This window comes from Cryptomeria japonica, chromosome 6 (genome assembly GCF_030272615.1).
Source record: "Cryptomeria japonica chromosome 6, Sugi_1.0, whole genome shotgun sequence".
In the NCBI taxonomy this organism is placed as follows: domain Eukaryota; kingdom Viridiplantae; phylum Streptophyta; class Pinopsida; order Cupressales; family Cupressaceae; genus Cryptomeria; species Cryptomeria japonica.
Window position 1 is genome coordinate 499,340,378 of NC_081410.1, and position 19,207 is coordinate 499,359,584.

The window sequence follows — 19,207 nt, forward strand, 5'->3', positions numbered from 1 at the left end:
GAAGATGATAGGTGGAGACATGTAGATGGTGTGATAAAGTGATAAAGAGAGAAATAGAGATAGATAGGGAGAGATAGAGAGGTATAAAAAAAGAGAGAGATAGAGAGATATAGAGGGGGATATATAGAAGGATGGTGGGAGAGAGCCAAGGATATATAAGGAGGTAAATAGAGAGATCGAGATAGAGAAAAGGCTCAGATATGTAAATAGTGCAATAGAGGAAGAGAGGGAGAGATAGTTTAATCATGTATTGAGGAAGAGATATATTGATAGAGGGATATATAGAAAGAGAGATGGATATGGAGAGAGAAATATATTGGGAGATGGAGTTAGAGATAGAAATGGATAGAAAGTAATTTAAAGAGTAGGATATATGAAGGGAAAGATGGAGTGAATAAGAGAGAGTTAGAGATAATGAGATGTACATAGGCAGGAAGATATATCTATAGGGAGATAGAGATAGAGGGGGAAAGAGTGAGAGAGAAAGGAGGTCATAGAGAAAAGTGATAAATAGGTATAGGTAGAGGGAGGGAGAGGGAGGGAGATAAATAGAGATAAGAGAGATTAGTGGAGAGATATAGAAATAGTTATTGATAGAGATAGAGTGGGAGAGGGAGAGATAAGGATAGAAAGAGGTAGATATAAGTAGAGATATACATAATTTAGGAAATAACTAGATGGGATGAGAAAAGGTGTGTGTGTGTGTGTGTGTGTGTGTGTGTGTGAGAGAGAGAGAGAGAGAGAGAGAGAGAGAGAGATGGATTGAAAGGGAGATATACGTAGAGGGTATGATAGTGAGATATAGCTAAGTAAATATACAGGGGGCGAGTGAGGTGTAGAGAGACATGTTCTCCTAGGTCAACTTGGGCAAAGGTGTGCATAGGATCAAAGGAAAAAAGGTAACCTTCTATGATGATTTATAATTAAAAATCAGTCCCATTAGTACATAAAATCTAAATGTTTCATTATTTACTACTTTTTAAATGTTTCAATTCTTTTGGGAGCAAAAAAAATACTTTGTATGCAATATATGTGAGTATTTAAAGTTTAAAAAATGAAGGATTAACTTTAAATGATTATAATAAATTTTTGGTGTATTATCTAATAAAATTACCTTATCCATTTTGTAAGTCTTTGAAACACCTTTCCAATGCCTCCAAAAAAATAAATTTTTGATAAGAAACACAAAAGTTATGCCCATTTTACTAAATAAAGTATTCTTTTTAGGATAAACAAAATGGATATCCATTTTGGAAAACATAATAAGTGAATAATGACTCTACGAAACAAATATCCATTAATAACAGATATGCATTTCTAACATATATTTGATTTGTTTTGGTATTAACAAACCAACATCAAATTTTGTTTCACCAATGATACATAAAGTCAAAGCAAAATTTCACATGTTTGACAAAGTAGTATATGTGTTTTTTTTCTATTGCCACTTTTTGGACCGCCATTTTCCTGCACTCACCCTATAATTATATGAATCATGATCTAGTAATCCTATGAGATGTAAATTACTTAATTCAGATGTATAACTATTTTTATTTAAGCATACTGTTGATAGATTAGTGATTTTCATATGTACAATGAATAATTAAAATTTTATGATAGAAATTTAATAATTGTTATTCAAGGCTATATATATATATATATATATGATGTATTGATACTTCTCATCAAGTGTTCATGTTATTGCCAATGGGTATTTGGGGATATAATGCAAACCCTAAGTATGTGAGTCCTATTTAAGCTAATTCTAAATCATATGGAGGAGTTAGGGTCTTCTATTATGTGTTGTTGATGTCTTTTATTTATGAATGTGTCTATGGTAGATGTGTTTTGTATCATAATGGTTTTATTTACCTTTGTTTATTTATTCATCTTATTTTGGTATATTTATCTTCATAAAACATCCCTAAATGCTATAAATTAACCCTTGGGTCATATAGGTAGGGGTTAGGGGTGTTTTGAAGGGGCTAGGAGTTGGAAATTGTGTTTTTTAATATTTCAAAAAAAATTATTTTATGTTAGTGATGATTTTGAAGGTAGTTGGGATGGATAAGATTCCATCCCAACTCTCTCTCTCTCCCAAGAGGCGGGAGAGATTTGTTATGTCTTTGGTAGGTTGATTGGGAGCACACTTAGAGGATAATTAGAGAGAGGATAAACCTACTGGAAGACTCATGAAGTAGAGAGGTCAAAAAATTTAAGGAACCCTTATTGGATATAGATGGGAGGATAATTTGACAAACATCATCTCCTCATTAGGTTCCAAAGCCCTTTCCCTAATTCTATTTAGATATGTTTTAGGATAGCATCAAGGGACTTTTGGGATACAAAATATTTCTAGAGAGGAGTGAGAGAGGGAAGCTAGGAGAAGAGGAGAAGAGAAGGAGAGGAGAAAACATAAAGGTTGATTAGCTACTCAACCTATTGAAGAAAATTGGAACTTGTAGGTGTCCTATTAGAAATATTAGATAATTAATACATTTATTAAATATAAAAATTTATGTTAAATATAAACCCTAAGGTCAATATAATGATGGGTAAAGCCTATTGTAGATAGGAAGTATATATGAGAAAATATAAACTTAAAAGAAGATAGATCAATGAAGCAAAAAGATTGAAAAGGAATATTAGATCTAAAATAAGATGTCTAATAAAAAATAAAGATCTAAAAACCCTAATGGGGATAAGAAGCCCTATAAAGAAAATTAGGTCATCCATTATTAGATAGGTTCACTAAAATATAAAGGAAAATAAACATTCAATAATCCTAGTCTAAGAGAATTAGATAAATTACATACACATAAGTGCCATTAACCTTGGACGTCCAGTGATGCTTGTTGGGGCTAATAATATGATAATTGACAACTATTTAAGAAAGAAAGTGTAATAATTACTTATCTATACATGTGACTAGAGAATTCATATGAAATTTGGAATAGCACATAAATCTAGACACTTTAGGATTTGATTTTAATGATGAATTTATTATTCACCAAATCTAGTTAACCCAAGTTCACCTGCAATCCTTCTATGCAATGGCCAATTTCAGTCTATGAAACACATCAGGACTTGGACAACATAACATAGGACCCTAATTGATCCTCTTGCACTTCAGGTTCTACTAGACCTAAGGGGACACCCTTTTAATGCATGAAATTAACTCATTACACACTTATGACAGAATCAAACAATAAGCAGATAGATTATTTCACAAGCTCAACAAGTGACGAAACATTATAGATTGGCTTGATCTTTACAAAAAATAGATGGAACAGGGCTTAGAATGAATGGAACATAAACCCCTAAACATAAATGGAAATAGATTTTTCTTTAAATTTGTAAATCTGAAAGTATCCCCAAATCTTTCAAAGACCAGTGCCTTGTTCATTGGGCATGGAGTCACACATAGAACTGCAAAATGCAAATCATAGCTGCAAATTTGTTTTCCTTACAAGATATTCCTGCATCGATACCTTATATTAATGCATTACGCATCTCCATCACAAAATCATCAGATCTTAGATACATAATCCATTATTTATGACTGATTACAAAATTTAAAACCTTCTTTGAAGGATACCTACAAATAGTCACAACAATCTCCTAGAAATTGACAAACTCCATCCTCCTTGAGGATTCAATTTATAATAATGAAATACATGCCTAGAGACAATATTGTGTGAAATTTACTCATTCCTGACACAAGTAAGACATGCAACTAAAAAAGAAAATCTACAATACTGAAATGTAACCTCTATACCCTGAAGAGATCCATAGAATTTTACAAACTTGGGTCAAGAAATTCAGAAATTGGGAACCATGAAATCTGGAGCCTTTCTCCAAAAATTATGGAACCCTTACAATTGAGAAGAAATGGGAATATGAAGGAGAGGTAAAAAGATCAAAGTTCATTAGAACATGTCATGTGTCTTCTTTCCCTAACTGAATTTCATTTCCTTTCTCCTTCCCATGGAAAATTATCTCAAAATATCTGATTTTTGTTGAAACTAATTCCATAACTACATTCGTCATTCTGAGAGCTTTTCGGTGATATAATACTTCTATATTTGGGCAAAAGATAACCCTTGGGTGAAATAATCTCTCAATGCAGGCCATCATTTAAATTTTTGAATTTTACTCTATAGTCTCAACTATGCAATTTAACTTTAATTTTTCATCCATTTTTTGGCTTGACGCCCTGCCACGTGGCAGCTTGTGATTCGCCTGTGCTCCACTGGGATAACACCTCATCACCACCTCAGCAGTTTTGCCACTTGTCTGCCACTTGTCTGCCATTGGACTGCCTCATGGACCGCCACCTGTTTGCCATGTCATTGCCACCTCAGTGGGACCCACAAGCTCACCTACCACTAGACTTGCCACCTCACCTTTTACCATTTCATGATGGTTAATGAGCGAGAAAATTCGAATAGCAAAATAATGTCGACCGTCAGATCTTCTTCAACTTGCGCGATCTTTACCATGCCTTTTTCCGCACTTGCGTTTTTCCATTTCGCGATGGTTAATCTTCGAGCATCTCTGGCTTGCGAAACAAAGCCAGTCGTCTGATTGCGATGAACCTACTCACTTTTTAATTCATCCTTCCTCTGCAAAATTCACCTACCTTGAGAACCGTCCATACATGGGGTCCACCTAGTCACTAGCTATCTCTTCGGCCACCTCGGGATTCATGTCTGCACGCGTGGGATCCACTAGGTGCCCAACCAGCACCTTGTGTCAAAATATTTCAAGGCTTTGATGCTATGAATACATGGAGCTTTAGTTTTAAATATTAAAATTTTCCCCCACCCAGTCAATGTGGGATTAATGTCTTTTGCTAGGAACTGTGTTTTCTAGGTTTTTCCTGAGAGTTTTAATGGTGCCTTTGCCTGCTAATGGGATTTTCTTGGAAGGTATTTATTTGCTGAAGACTCTTATTTAACACCACGCCACGTGAGAGTGGGAAATACACTTGCTAACTGCATTTGCTGGAGATTTCAATCCCCTCTCCAACACCATGTACAAGAGATTCTGGCATTTAATTTAAAAATTTTGCAGCCTTTTCTCCAAACACTGCCACTCTCCAAACACTTTCTCTATAGAGTAAAGGAGACATGGTCTTACTCCCACGAATTGCATTTGTTTGAAAGATCTCTGGCTGCCAAACACCACGTTCAGGGGAAGAGGATGTTGGTTGGGCTTACGGCTGCATTTTGCATTTGTTTTTGTTTTTTAAATTTTAAAACCATTGCCCACCACTCATAGAAGGGAGGAGGGAGGATTCTTTTTAAACATGCCAATAGCATTTGTTGGAAGTTATATTGGTTGCCTATTCACCATACCATGCAGGGAAGATTGCTGGCAAGGTTCATGGAGTTGGGAGTTACACCTAACAATGGAATTTGCTTGAAAGTTTCAGAATTGCTTCCAGACATACCACGTTGAATTTGGCTTACACCTGTCAATGCTTTTGCTTCAGATTTAATGCCTCCCAACTCCACATTGCAAATTGCTAAAAGTTTTTTAAATGTCCCTTTACCTCATTTCGCAAGGAGGAGAACACTTGCATTTGTTTGGAGAAATTCTTTAATGCCCTTAAGCTGCTACATGGGAAAATATTGTTGGCAATACACCTGACATTGCAATTTGTTAAACTTCAAAACACCTTTTCAAAACCAAGGAGGACGTTGGATTAAGCTTGACAAATCTGCACTTCGTTAAAAAAAAAAATTATGAGGATTGTAATGCCTACTCCCATTCCACCTTTACTCTCTTAGGCATTTTAATAACACGTATTTAGAAAACCAAATCTCCATTTCATAATGGCCCATGCAATAACCCCTCAGTTATATGCCCACATAATAAAATGAAAACACCTCTTGGGACACCAAGTCGCCAATAAAATTAATGCATGAGCATGAGCCAGGTCGGGCCCCAAAGTGGGTTTGGCTAAAAAAAAATATCGTTTTCATGCCACTGACCTTTGAAATGCCTCATGAACCTTAAACATACATCTGGAATCGATCGGCACCATTTTTAGATCATTAAACTGAGTTTTGCAACTTTCAAGCACTTGTGCCACATTTTCGCATTTAATCGCAAAGACGTAATTTTCAAACTGGTCAAAACACCTTTTTGGACTTTGCAAATTTTCAAGCGTGTACTCTGATATACAAACATGAACTTTTCCAAGCGGTTTTTCAAGACGAATCCTGAGTGAATAAATATTAATGGTCAAAAATGACCAACTGGCTTTGTCAGCACTGTGGACCTAATGAAGTCAATGCGCAGGGAACACACGATGCCTTTCTTAAAAATATCAAACGATCTTCGTAGACCCTCAAATCTTAGGCATAGGTACCTTGAAGTACATGTCAAATCTTAGAATGTTCATTTTGACCAAGAAGCTAACTAGGTGCGAATGGTGAGCTCATGAAAATAGCCACATTAACTGATGTAGCAATGAAAGTACGAAACATTGAATAAGGTGGCTCAAGAAACCCTTTTGAAAAATTGATCAAACGGATTGGCGGGAGCTTGAAATTTGAAACATAGCTTGTCCTTTATACCAGAAATAGCTCACAAAAAAATTCTGACATGACATTCACCGGGGCAACTTTTACACGTGCAAAGCGAGGCTTTGACTAGCTCCTGAAACAAGGACTTATGCAAACCATAAACTGCAAACGGATTGAGTTTACCAAACTGAGCAAATGGATTCACAGAGACTTGAAATTTTGCATGTTGACTCACATTTATGCAAATAATTCAGTGCACTTTGAATTTCACCATGAAAATAAACCGATCAAAAGTTATAGGCACTCAAAGTAGGCCACTTAATAAAATCTGCATTTGCATCTAACATGCACTTTCAGCTCACCCCTTAATAAACTGATCCAAACTAAATTCTGAAAGTTGTAAAACTCTTCATAGGACAAATGAAAGGTATAAGACATATTTCCCAAGCTGTACCCTTTGAGAATCAACTGGCTCCATTTTACACTTCTTCAACTAAGCCACCTTAATGAGATTAGGCGCCTTTCTGAAAATGAAATAGCAAATTTTTTGAAATGGGCCTCTCAAATTACTCAAATTTAATGAGTTCCAACAGTGGCTCTGACTGGGGATGGTTGATTACAAGATCAACACAAGAATTCTAAATCTATGGTAGAGTAGACCACCCAAAAACGGAAAACACTTCTCTTCTAAAAGACAAAGGGTTCCTTATTCTACCCAAATAGCAGGGCACTTTATTGAAAACCACACAACTGAAGCAAAGCAACTGTACAAAATATACAACTTATAAATGGCCCCGGGCCATCAAAACTGAAATCAATTCTTACCTCTATCAAACACATGATTTTCGTTTCCACAAACTAGAGGTAAACTGGAAGTTTCATTATTATCTACCTGATCAATCACACTTCCATTTCTAATCAGTTGATCACATAAAACATAATCAACAACATGTTCATAATCATAGAATCTTTGAAAACCAAATAAATGCTGAAAGGGCTGGTCACTAGGTGATATAAGAGTGCCATACTCTTTACCATTCTTTCCTAGCGGAAATGAAAAGTAACCCAACCTAATCTGAACACTTGGAATATCAAGCATATCTCTATTGCTAGTTTGCTCAAATGATAAACACTCTTCCACAATGATGGCTTGCAAACTAGAGAGGAAAACTTCCTCATAAACTGACTGCATCTCATCTTGCTGATCACAATTTCTATCAGCACTTTGCACAAGTAAAAACACATGATCATCACTTGTCAATGGTTCATTTCCCACTTGCAAATCAGGGAAAATTATTTTAGATTTGTCATGCCTTTTAAAAGCAATATCCACACAATGCATATTAAATTTTGAGTTCATATCAACTTATGAATCTGCATCATCATACCTATCAACTGTATATGCATTTTTATCTTGTCCATCACTCAAATCAAATATAGGGAATGAATCAATAGCATATGTATCATACTTCACACCCTCTAAAACATCATCAGTATCTAAACATGTATGGGTTGGGTATGAGAGATTGGGCACATTTTTGGATTCATACCTCTGAAGATCAGCAGCTAAGAGCTCTGAGATTCGTTCACTACTTAGTGAACCTTCTCCTTTATTTTCATTTTCCTTGGCTTCATCTTCTATGTTGTAAACATTGTCCCAATCTGATGCAGACATTAATTCTTTCATGCTCATGTCTTTATCATTGTAAAAACTTGCATCTGCATCATAACCTTTGTCATGCTACTCATAAAGTGCTACTATATGTTGCAAAATAGTTTCATAACTTTGGTTGCAAATATTTTGTGGATTGAACTTAACAACAAGGTGATCTATATCATCAAGATCTGAAACCTCAATGGGCTCATGATTAGTTGAACAATTACTTATGTTCTCACAAGTTTCTTCTTGCCCTGAATACACATCTAAACTGTCATGCTGAGAATAAGAATCACCTTCAGCATCATAGGAGGCATATCCACTCATGGATTCATCTCCCTCACTGTCCTCAATCTTGTGTACATTTTCATATTTAATTCTTTCAATCTCATATATCCATTCTTTAATACATCCAACACTCTCTTCTCTCAAGGTAGTAGACCAATTAACCGAGTCAGGCTCATCAAGCTCTAAAAATAACTCAATCAAAATAGACTCATGGGGTCTAGCATCAGTTGAAAGCTCATTCAATGTAGCTATAAATCTTTCATAAAAAAACATATGATGGCTCTTCTTTTCTTTTCCTTACTTTCCTTCTTAAAAACCAGACAAATTTATCTTGGATCTCTTGAAGACATGTTGCAATCTCTTTATCAATTTCTTTTAGATTTGACAAAGGATTTGGAGATCTAGGAACCACATCTAGATCCATCAATTATAAAACATCTAGTGAACCATTATCATGACCATGCATCTTACTGTTTTACAAACTCCTTTCAAAACTCATGCAATCATAAATTTTTAGAATCATACACACTTCTCCCATATTTTCGACTGAAATTTTTTCAAAACATGAAGTATGCATACTGCAAATTTCTTTTCCTTTCAATTGTGATTGTTTCACCTTATAAGGAACAAAATTATTTTATGAATACCTTGAGGAAAACCTGGAGAAAAAAATGTTGCCGCTGTTCACTTTACTTCTGACTAGAAATTTGAAGAATTCCTTCAAATCTCAAGTTCCATCTTATAGAGTCGCCACCTCCCTGAAGAGGAATAAAATCTAACTATTGATCTTCACTCTGAACACTTTCAAATTTCTGGGTCATACCACACACATTAGAGTCACATATTATTTTAAATTTCAAAGCAACAAGACTTTCCAGGGTATACACGTTCAAATCTAAAAATAACTTTCAGATTTGTAAACTTCTAAGACTCTTCCCCAAATGACATTGGCTAGACTCATGGGTTTCACTTGACAAAATTTTTTTACATCATTCTCCCCAGCAGAGTCACCATTTTTGTTGTTCACCAAATCTGGTTAACCCAAGTTCACCTGCAATCCTTCTATGAAATGGCCAATTTCAATCTATGAAACACATCAAGACTTGGACAACATAACATAGGACCCTAATTGATCCTCCTCCACTTCAGGTTCTGCTAGACCTAGGGGGGGACACCCTTTTGATGCATGAAATTAACTCATTACACACTTATGATAGCATCAAGGAATAAGCAAATAGATCATTTCACAAGCTCAACAAGTTAGGAAACACTACAAATTGGCTAGATCTATACAAACAATAGATGAAACAGAGCTTAGAATGAATGGAACACAAACCCCTAAACATAAAGGGAAATAGATTTTTCTTTAAATTTGTAAATCTGAAAGTATCCCCAAATCTTTCAAAGACCAGTGCCTTGTTCATTAGGCATGGAGTCACACACAGAACTGAAAATGCAAATCATAGCTGCAAATTTATTTTCCTTACAAGATATTCCTGCATCAATACCTTATATTAATGCATTACTCAATTCCTTCACAAAATCATCAGATCTTAGATACATATTCCATTATTTATGACTGATAACAAAATTTAAAACCTTCATTGAAGGATACCTACAAACAGTCACAACAATCTCCTAGAAATTGACAAACTCCATCCTCCTTAATGATTCAATTTATAATAATGAAATACATGCCTAGAGACAATATTGTGTGAAATTTACTCATGCCTGACACAAGTAAGACCTGCAACTAAAAAAATAATCTACAATACTGAAATGTAACCTTTATACCTTGAAGAGATCCATAGAATTTTACAAACTTGGGTCAAGAAATTCAAAAATTGGGAACCATGAAATCTGGAGCCTTTCTCCAAAAAATCTGGAACCCTTACAATTGAGAAGAAATGGGAATATGAAGGAGAGGTAAAAAGATCAGATTGCATCAGAACATGCCACGTGTCTTCTTTCCCTAACTGAATTTTATTTCCTTTCTCCTTCCCGTTTAAACTTCTCTCGAAATATCTGATTTTTTTGAAACTAATTCTATAACTGCATTTCTCATTCCGAGAGCTTTCCGATGATATATAATACTTCTATATTTGGGCAAAAGATAACCCCTGGGAGAAATAATCTCTCGATGCAGCCCATCATTTAAAATTTTGAATTTTACTCTATAGTCTTAACTATGCAATTTAACTTTAATTTTTCATCCATTTTTTGGCCTGACGCCCTGCCACGTGGCATCTTGTGATTCGCCTGTGCTCCATTGGGATAACACCTCATCGCCACCTCAGCAGTTTTGTCACTTGTCCGCCACTTGTTTGCCATTGGACTGCCTCATGGATCGCCACTTGTCTGCCATGTCATTGCCACCTCAACGGGACCCACAAGCTCACCTACCACTGGACCTACCACCTCACCTTTCACCATTTCTTGATGGTTAATGGGTGAGCAACTTCAGATAGCGAAACAACACCAATCGTCGGATCTTCTTCAACCTGCTTCGTCCGATCGCAATGAACCTACTCACTTGTTAATTCGTCCTTCCTCTGCAAAATTTGCCTGTACATATGTGGGGTTCACCTAGTCACTGACTCTTCGTTCGCCTCAAGATTCACGCCCACGTTTGTGGGGTCCAATGGGTGCCCAACCGGCACCTTGTGTCAAAATCCTTCAAGGCTTTGACATTATGAATGCGTGGAGCTTTAGTTTTAAATATTAAAATTTTCCCCTGCCCAGTCAATGTGGGATTAATGTCTTTTGCCTGGGACTGTGTTTTCTGGGTTTTTCCTGAGAGTTTTAATGGCGCCTTTGCCTACCAATGGGATTTGCTTGGAAGGTATTTATTTGCTGAAGACTCTTATTTAACACCATGCGACGTGAGAGAGGGTAATACACTTGCTAACTGCATTTGCTGGAGATTTCAATCCCCTCTCCAACACCACGTACAGGAGATTCTAGCATTTAATTTAAAATTTCTGCAGCCTTTTCTCCAAACACTGCCACTCTACAAACACTTTCTCTGCAAAACAAAGGAGACATGTCTTATTCCCATGAATTGCATTTGTTTGAAAGATCTCTAGCTGCCAAACACCACGTTCAAGGGAAGAGGATGTTGGCTGGGCTTATGGCTGCATTTTGCATTTGTTTTTGTTTTTTAAATTTTAAAACTATTTTCCACCACTCACAGCAGGGAGGAGGGAGGATTCTTTTTAAACATGCCAATGGCATTTTCTGGAAGTTATATTGGTTGCCTTTTCACCATACCACGCAGGGAAGATTGCTAGCAAGGTTCGTGGAGCTGGGCATTACACCTAACAATGGAATTTGCTTGAAAGTTTCAGAATGGCTTCCAGACATACCACGTTGAATTTGGCTTACACCTGCCATTTCTTTTACTTCAGATTTAATGCCTCCCAACTCCACATTGCAAATTGCTGAAATTTTTTTAAATGTCCCTTTACCTCATTTCACAGGGAGGAGAACACTTGCATTTGTTTGGAGAAATTCTTTAATGCCCTTAACCTGCTGCATGGGAAAAGATTGCTGGCAATACACCTGCCATTGCAATTTGTTAAACTTCAAAATGCCTTTTCAAAACCATGGAGGATGTTGGATTAAGCTTGGCAAATCTACACTTCGCTAAAAATAAAATTCTGAGGGTTGTAATGCCTACTCCCATTCCACCTTTACTCTCTTAGGCATTTTAATAACATGTATTAAGAAAACCAAATCTCCATTTCATAATGGCCCATGCAATAACCCCTGAGTTATATGCCCACATAATAAAATGAAAACACCTTTTAGGACACCAAGTTGCCAATAAAATTAAAGCACGAGCATGAGCCAGGTTGGGCCCCAAAGTGGGTCCGGCTAAAAAAAAAAATTGTTTTAATGCCACTAACCTTTGAAATGCCTCATGAACCTTAAACATACCTTTGGAATCGATCGACACCATTTTCGGATCATTAAACCGAGTTTTGCAACTTTTAGGCACTTGTGCCACATTTTCGCATTTAATCACAAAGACGTAATTTTCGAACTAGTCAAAAAACCTTTCTGGACTTTGCAAATTTACAGGCATGTACTCTGATATAAAAAAATGAACTTTGCCAAGCGGTTTTTCAAGATGAATCCCGAGTGAGGAAATATTAATGGTCAAAGATGACCAACTGGCTTTGTCAGCACTGCAGACCTGATGAAGTCAATGCGCAGGGAGCACATGATGCCTTTCTTAAAAATATCAAACGATCTCTGTAGACTCTCAAATCTTAGGCATAGGTACCTTGAAGTATAGATAAAATCTTAGAATGTTCAGTCCATCTGGGAAGCTAACTGGGTGCGAATGGTGAGCTCATGAAAATAGCCACATTAACTAATGTAGCAATGAAAGTACGCAACACTGAATAAGCTAGCTCAAGAAACCCTTTTGAAAACTGATCAAACGGATTGGCAGGAGCTTGAAATTTGAAACATAGCTTTTCCTTTATACCATCAATAGCTCAGAAAAAACATTCTGACATGACACTTATTGGGGCAACTTTTACACATGTGCAAAGCAAAGCTTTGACTAGCTCCTGAAACAGGGACTTATGCAAACCATAAACTGCAAACGGATTGAGTTTACCAAACTGAGCAAATGGATTCATAGTGACTTGAAATTTTGCATGTTGACTCACATTTATGCATAGAATTTAGTGCACTTTGAATTTCACCATGACAATAAACTGACCAAAAGTTATAGGCACTCAAAGTAGGCCACTTAATAAAATCTGCATTTGCATCTAACATGCACTTTCAGCTCACCCCTTGAAATGGGTACCTGATAAACTAATCCAAACTGAATTCTGAAAGTTACAAAACACTTCATAGGCCAAATGAAAGGTATAAGACACATTTCCCAAGCCTTACCCTTTGAAAATCAACTGGCTCCATTTTACACTTCTTCAACTAGGCCAACTGAATGAGATTAGGTGCCTTTCTAAAAATGGAATAGCAAAATTTTTGAAATGGGCCTCTCAAATTACTCAAATTTAATGAGTCCCAACAAAATTTATGTATTCACTTCAGTAAAAGAAAACTACTCTATAAAAAGGATTAATCTACCATTCTAGGAGATGTTTATCATCATTGATTTATCCTACACCTACAAAATTATACTATGAACTGAGTATAGTTTGTTTACTTCAATTCACCTTATTTGCCTCTCTATTCTCTATCTACTTTGATATCTAAAGACTAGTTGAATTTATAAATATCTTGATAAGGCTACTAGTATGTCATGAGGGGACATCTTATAGGTCAGTAATGCAAAAAGTGTATAAAATATAAAAATAATACTCTTTAGTAATTTATATGCTTCTAAGATGCTCATGTAGAACCAAATTCTTTTTATTTGTCCAAATAAATATGAATATATAGCTCTCAAATTCTTGGATGATTCTTCAAATAAATAGATGTGTAAATGTGCATTGATTATCTTTATATACAAGGACATAGTAAAATATTTCACACACTTATCTGTATTAAACCCTTAGTTGGAAGGGTATAAGTGATATTCAACAAAATTGAAATTTAGAATTTAGAATTTTAAAAGGATGGGTCTATGATCATAAGTACATTATTATGACTACAAATTATCTTGGGACATGAAAGAGGACAAAACAAAGTGGGTAATGTGAATGGATTTATGTGCATGTATAATTGTAATAAATAAGTTGATAGAATGAATGTATGAGAATTTGTAAACATATGAATGGGGGTAAATAGTAAATATGTAGAAATATGTGTAATGGATAGCTAAGTGACATAAGGAGAGGGGTCAAACCTTGTAACACAAATTTTAAGTTTTTATCAATATATTAATGCATCAATACATTCTCCTTAAAATAGGATAAAAAATAAATAAGAAATGGCATATGTATGTAATTTTCATCATTATAGTACTATATATAGGATTACAAATTTCCCTATCCAATGGGGTAAGAGGAAAAATCATAGGTAGCTACAAGAAGCAACATAAAATATTTGTAGAGAGGTAGATAAGAAATATCAGTATCTTCCTTAGGAGGGATATAGATTAAATTAAATTTTATGGGGCTTCCAAAGGAAATATAGAGAAAGTAGATGAAGGTGTTGTTAGGACTGCAAATTTTTTGCATTTTTTGTAGTGTTAATTTTGCTACTAGGTTGTAAAATTTTGGGCTTGTGAGAGTTGACGACCTATTTTGCCTTTTTTTATTATGGTGCGGTTTTCTTTTATAAAGTCTTGTTTTTTCCTTTTTCTTTTTCGGTCCCCTAGGTGCAAAATTCCACAACCTTTATACCCTTTGTTATAAGTTGCATGTGCTCTTTTTGTTGCTTTAAGAATTGTCTTCTGCCACCCTACTAGTTATTTATCTTCTTATTTTTCAGTATCGTGGGGCTACGGATTGCATTTCAGGAAAAACTGCAGCTTTTTCCTCACCACCACGCTTTTGTATTCTTTGATTGAAATTTTGTAGTGGGCTTCAGGGTATTAATTTGGAAGCACCCACGCTCCCGCAGTTTTATCCTTGGAAGTGGACTATTCTTTGCGGGCATGAGGATACGAGTAGTGTTGTGTAGGATGGTTCCTGCCTTCCCGCAAGATATTAGGAGTGGTGAAGTTGGAGACCACAAGCTCGCGGATGTAAAAGGCGCTTGAGTGTGTTGGGTCATCTCCAAGTCCTACGGCCCCGTGTGTGTGTTCTGATGACATTAAAGGTAATCTGCGAGCTTGCGGGAGTGAACAAAGGCAATAAATGCATATCCCATGATTCGATTGATTTGTTTCATAAAGACTGGAGAAGGATGCAAGTATACAAGGAGATATTTTTGACTGTTCAAAATCAGACGTGGCATCTCGAGCATATAGCAAAGGTCTACGTGGATTGCAGGAAGGTTTTGGCTGACTGATCAGGGTCAAATTCAGTAGCATCAACGGTTGAGATTCAAAATTTCAAATTTGGTAGCCAGTATGGTAGGTTATGGAATTGTTGTGATTTCGAGTAAAGAGATGTGGTTTCTCGATTTTCAAGCATCCATCATATAAGTGAGTAGGTATGAAGGAATGTCTAGTCAGATGCAGGCCTTGACCAAAAGAGGTGCAAATCTAGTTGGAGAAGTACAATAAGATCATGACCAAAATTCTTGTTCTGGAATAAATTGAGGAAGATAAGAGAAAGAACTTTTTGACAATGTTGCATGCGGAATTCAAATGGCAGCGAGTTGAGTTGCATGTGTATGAATTTTTCAGAGTGTACAATTGGCAAAAAGAACTGGGATTTCAAAGCAAAAAGCATAAAGGATAGCTTGCATGAGAAGCTATTACTAGGCTATTTTTAGTAGCCCTATTGTCTCTATGTAATTAGCAGAGTTGAGTTTCAATAGAAAGAGATGATGGGGGTTGTTTTGCAGATGGGATTCATGATTGTGCAAAGAATGGAGCAGCAAAGTTGTGCATTCATTAAGTGTCGATTTTGTGACACTAGTTGAACATCATGTTATTGAGATACGGTATGGCCACGGGGGTTTTGAAATGAAGCATAATAGCCACAAGGATTTTGAAAGGCCTTTTTAGTTGCAAGGAACCTTTCAAGGGTCATCAGAGTTTTTCCCAGCACTAGCGAATGGCACAGAGGCAACATGAGAGGAGAGGAAAAGGACAACAAGGGAAGGTGGATGATTCAGATGCAACTTTGGTATGATGTTGCAAGCAAATGGAAGTTACAACCCCTTCTATGTTCACAAGATTCACACGAAAGCTCCTCTTTCCATTTTCATTGTTGATAGTCCAGGACTATGAGCTTCCCCTTTTGGGTTTTGGGATGCTCTATTTCTCTTGTGTCAGATGAAACCAAGCGTGTAGTTGCAACACGATGGTGGCACGACTCAAAGGCGGTTAAGCTGCAACATAATGTTTTGGACACACCTTTTTGTTATTTTCTCTGCGGAAGATTCCTTTTCCTATTATAGGTAGAATGATGAGTCATGAAGAAAATTATCAAGTGTAAACAACCAGTAGCTTGTGCACTCCTTGTTTCTATAAAAGGAATACCACGGTTGTAGAAAAGGTTTGAATATTTTTCCCTAGCAGGTGGGATAGTTGTAGGCTAGTTTTTTGTCTTAGGTTTTAGAGTTTCATTTGCAAGTAGGAAGTGTGTTCTCCAGATTGTAAATTTCAGTTAGTAATGAAAATAAATTCCTCCATTGTTGCACGCTCTGTCTCCTAATTTGTTTCCTGATTTTATATGAGCTAATATGTTAAGGATGTATTAGTTTGTTTTGGTATGATTATATCATTATGTAACTGCATTTATGGGTTGTTCTCAAGGAGGACATTAAAATTCTTGTGCATGGATTGGAGTGAATTCAGTAAATTTTGAAGGATAAACAAGAATGGATGCAAGCAATAGCATAGTAGAATTATGTTGATGTCAAGCATGAACATACAAAAATTCACTAATTTGAGTTCTTTTGCAATGTGGGGTTTATTTTCTGTTTCCTGGGTTTGACTCTGTCCCCACAGATAGGCACTAGATTTACTATCTGTTAAGGGGGTTTTTTGAATCTCATCTTGAAATGTTTTAATTTTTCTTTAGTTTTATGTTTCAAGTGATTGAGGGGTTTTGTTTCCTTGGTGTGTGTTTGAGGTTCCCTGCTTCTTTGGGACATCACCATTGCCTTTCGTTTTCTCAAAATGCTTTAAGATGTTGTGGAATCAAGGATATGTGTGTGGTAATTGCATATACATGGTCCCATGTTTTATCTAAGAAGAATCTACCAATAAGTATGCCCGTATATCCATGAAGGTTCTAAGGATACTTGGAAATTGTTTGATTCAAGTAGGAACACCCTCCTGAGTCTAGTAGAGCTCGAAGTGAAGAAGGTCGGTATGGGCCTTGTCATTGTTGGGATTTTCTTGTCCTCAATTTGTCGATAGTTTTGAAGATGCATAAAAGGTCCTCTCCCTGATCTGAGATATATTAAGATCCTTAGGAGTGCAGGTTGCAAGAAAAAAACCAACAAAATTGGCTACTCTGTTGGGGATTGATGATAAATGTTATTCAATTCAACCTTAAGAGTCTCTAGTAACATCTTGAAAAATCACATTCACGCTAAGATAGCCCAACAGAGTCTACACCAACAAAATTGGTGACTCTGCCAGAGAGTCCTTACAAAATCCATTAAGAGAAGAGTCTAGAGTTTGGTGAATCTGAAATTTATTTCAGATCTAGAATTTTTCAACCTAGAAGAAGATTGTATTAGTAGCTGATTTGAAAAGGAAATTGACGTCTCTACTGGTGGGAAGAAACCCAAAATGAAGACATGTTTCAAATGGCCTAGCTGTTTAAGAATTTTTCCTCTGTAAGGAGTTGGCAACTCTGTAGACAAGAACTTGAAATTTGAGGGAGATCTTCAAAATTTATAGTCAGAAGAGAACCAGTAGCTGCAAATTTTCTAGGTACCCTTTGAAATTTGTGTTAAGACATCAATTGTTCCCTCCAGGTTATTTAAGCACTGAATGGGGAAAGAATAAAAGTAATACTAACATACTTCTCAATTGTCACTTTCTTTCTTTGTATAAAGAAGTATGCATATTTTGCACATTTAAGCTCTTGAATGAGGTCTCAAAGTCATGTTGAAATAGGTCATGTTTTGTATACTATGTAAGCTTAAGACCTCTTGATTGTAAAAGATAAGAGCATTTAGTTAGGGATGTTTCAGTCCATGCATCCATACATGGTTCCAAGTACAACCATGGTTTGTAATCAGTCTCCATTATATAATCTGAAAAGAGATTTCAAAGTTTCAAGAGATATAAGCCCATATATTTCAATGGTATCCCAGGTTTCCCGAATGTGATACCAGCTAACATAAGGCATGAAATACCCAAGTTTAGTGGACACAAGTTTGAATCTGCAGAAATGCATCTTCAATAGTTCAGTGATTTAATGGATGATTATGAAATAGACTGTGAAGATGTGGTTATGACATTATTTGTGCAGTCTTTAAAAGATGAAGCCAAGTAGTGGTTTTCATATTTGTTTCCAAAGTCAGTCAAGACATGGGATGAGCTCAAATCTGTTTTTAATGATCAATTTGGTAAGAGAATTTGTGAGAATTCAGTAATAAGTGAGTTCATAAATATTCACGTCAAAACTGATGAGTTAGTTCCTGAATTTAATTTGAGATTTTTGAAGGCATTAAAGAGAATTCCTGAAGCTTGTAGACCTCAGGATGCAATGACATTGGTCATATATTTGGGTGCATTTGATAAAAACATGAGTTACAGATTAAGGAGTGAAGATCCTAAAAGCTTGCAGGAAGATTTCCAGATTTCTATAAATATTGAAAAGGTTTCAATGTATGGGATGAGTGTAAAGTTAAAGCCTAAAAAGGAAGCTTCAAATGATGAGAAAAATAGTAGGCAAATGGTTTGTGATGACACTCTTTGTGGCAGTCAATCTAGTGTTGCAGGAAGTGTTTCACCCTTGAGTGTTGATGTTGATCCCTCAAATGTTATGCAAATATCATTAGGTGACACATATGGAGAATTTATATTTAATCATGAGATTGTCCCTTATTCCTTGGGGTCAGAGATACATCAGGAATTTCCAAATATAGCCACCCTTGAAGATGTTGCATTAAATGAATTGGACATTGCAACTTTACCATGTACACTCGCAGTTGATATAGACCA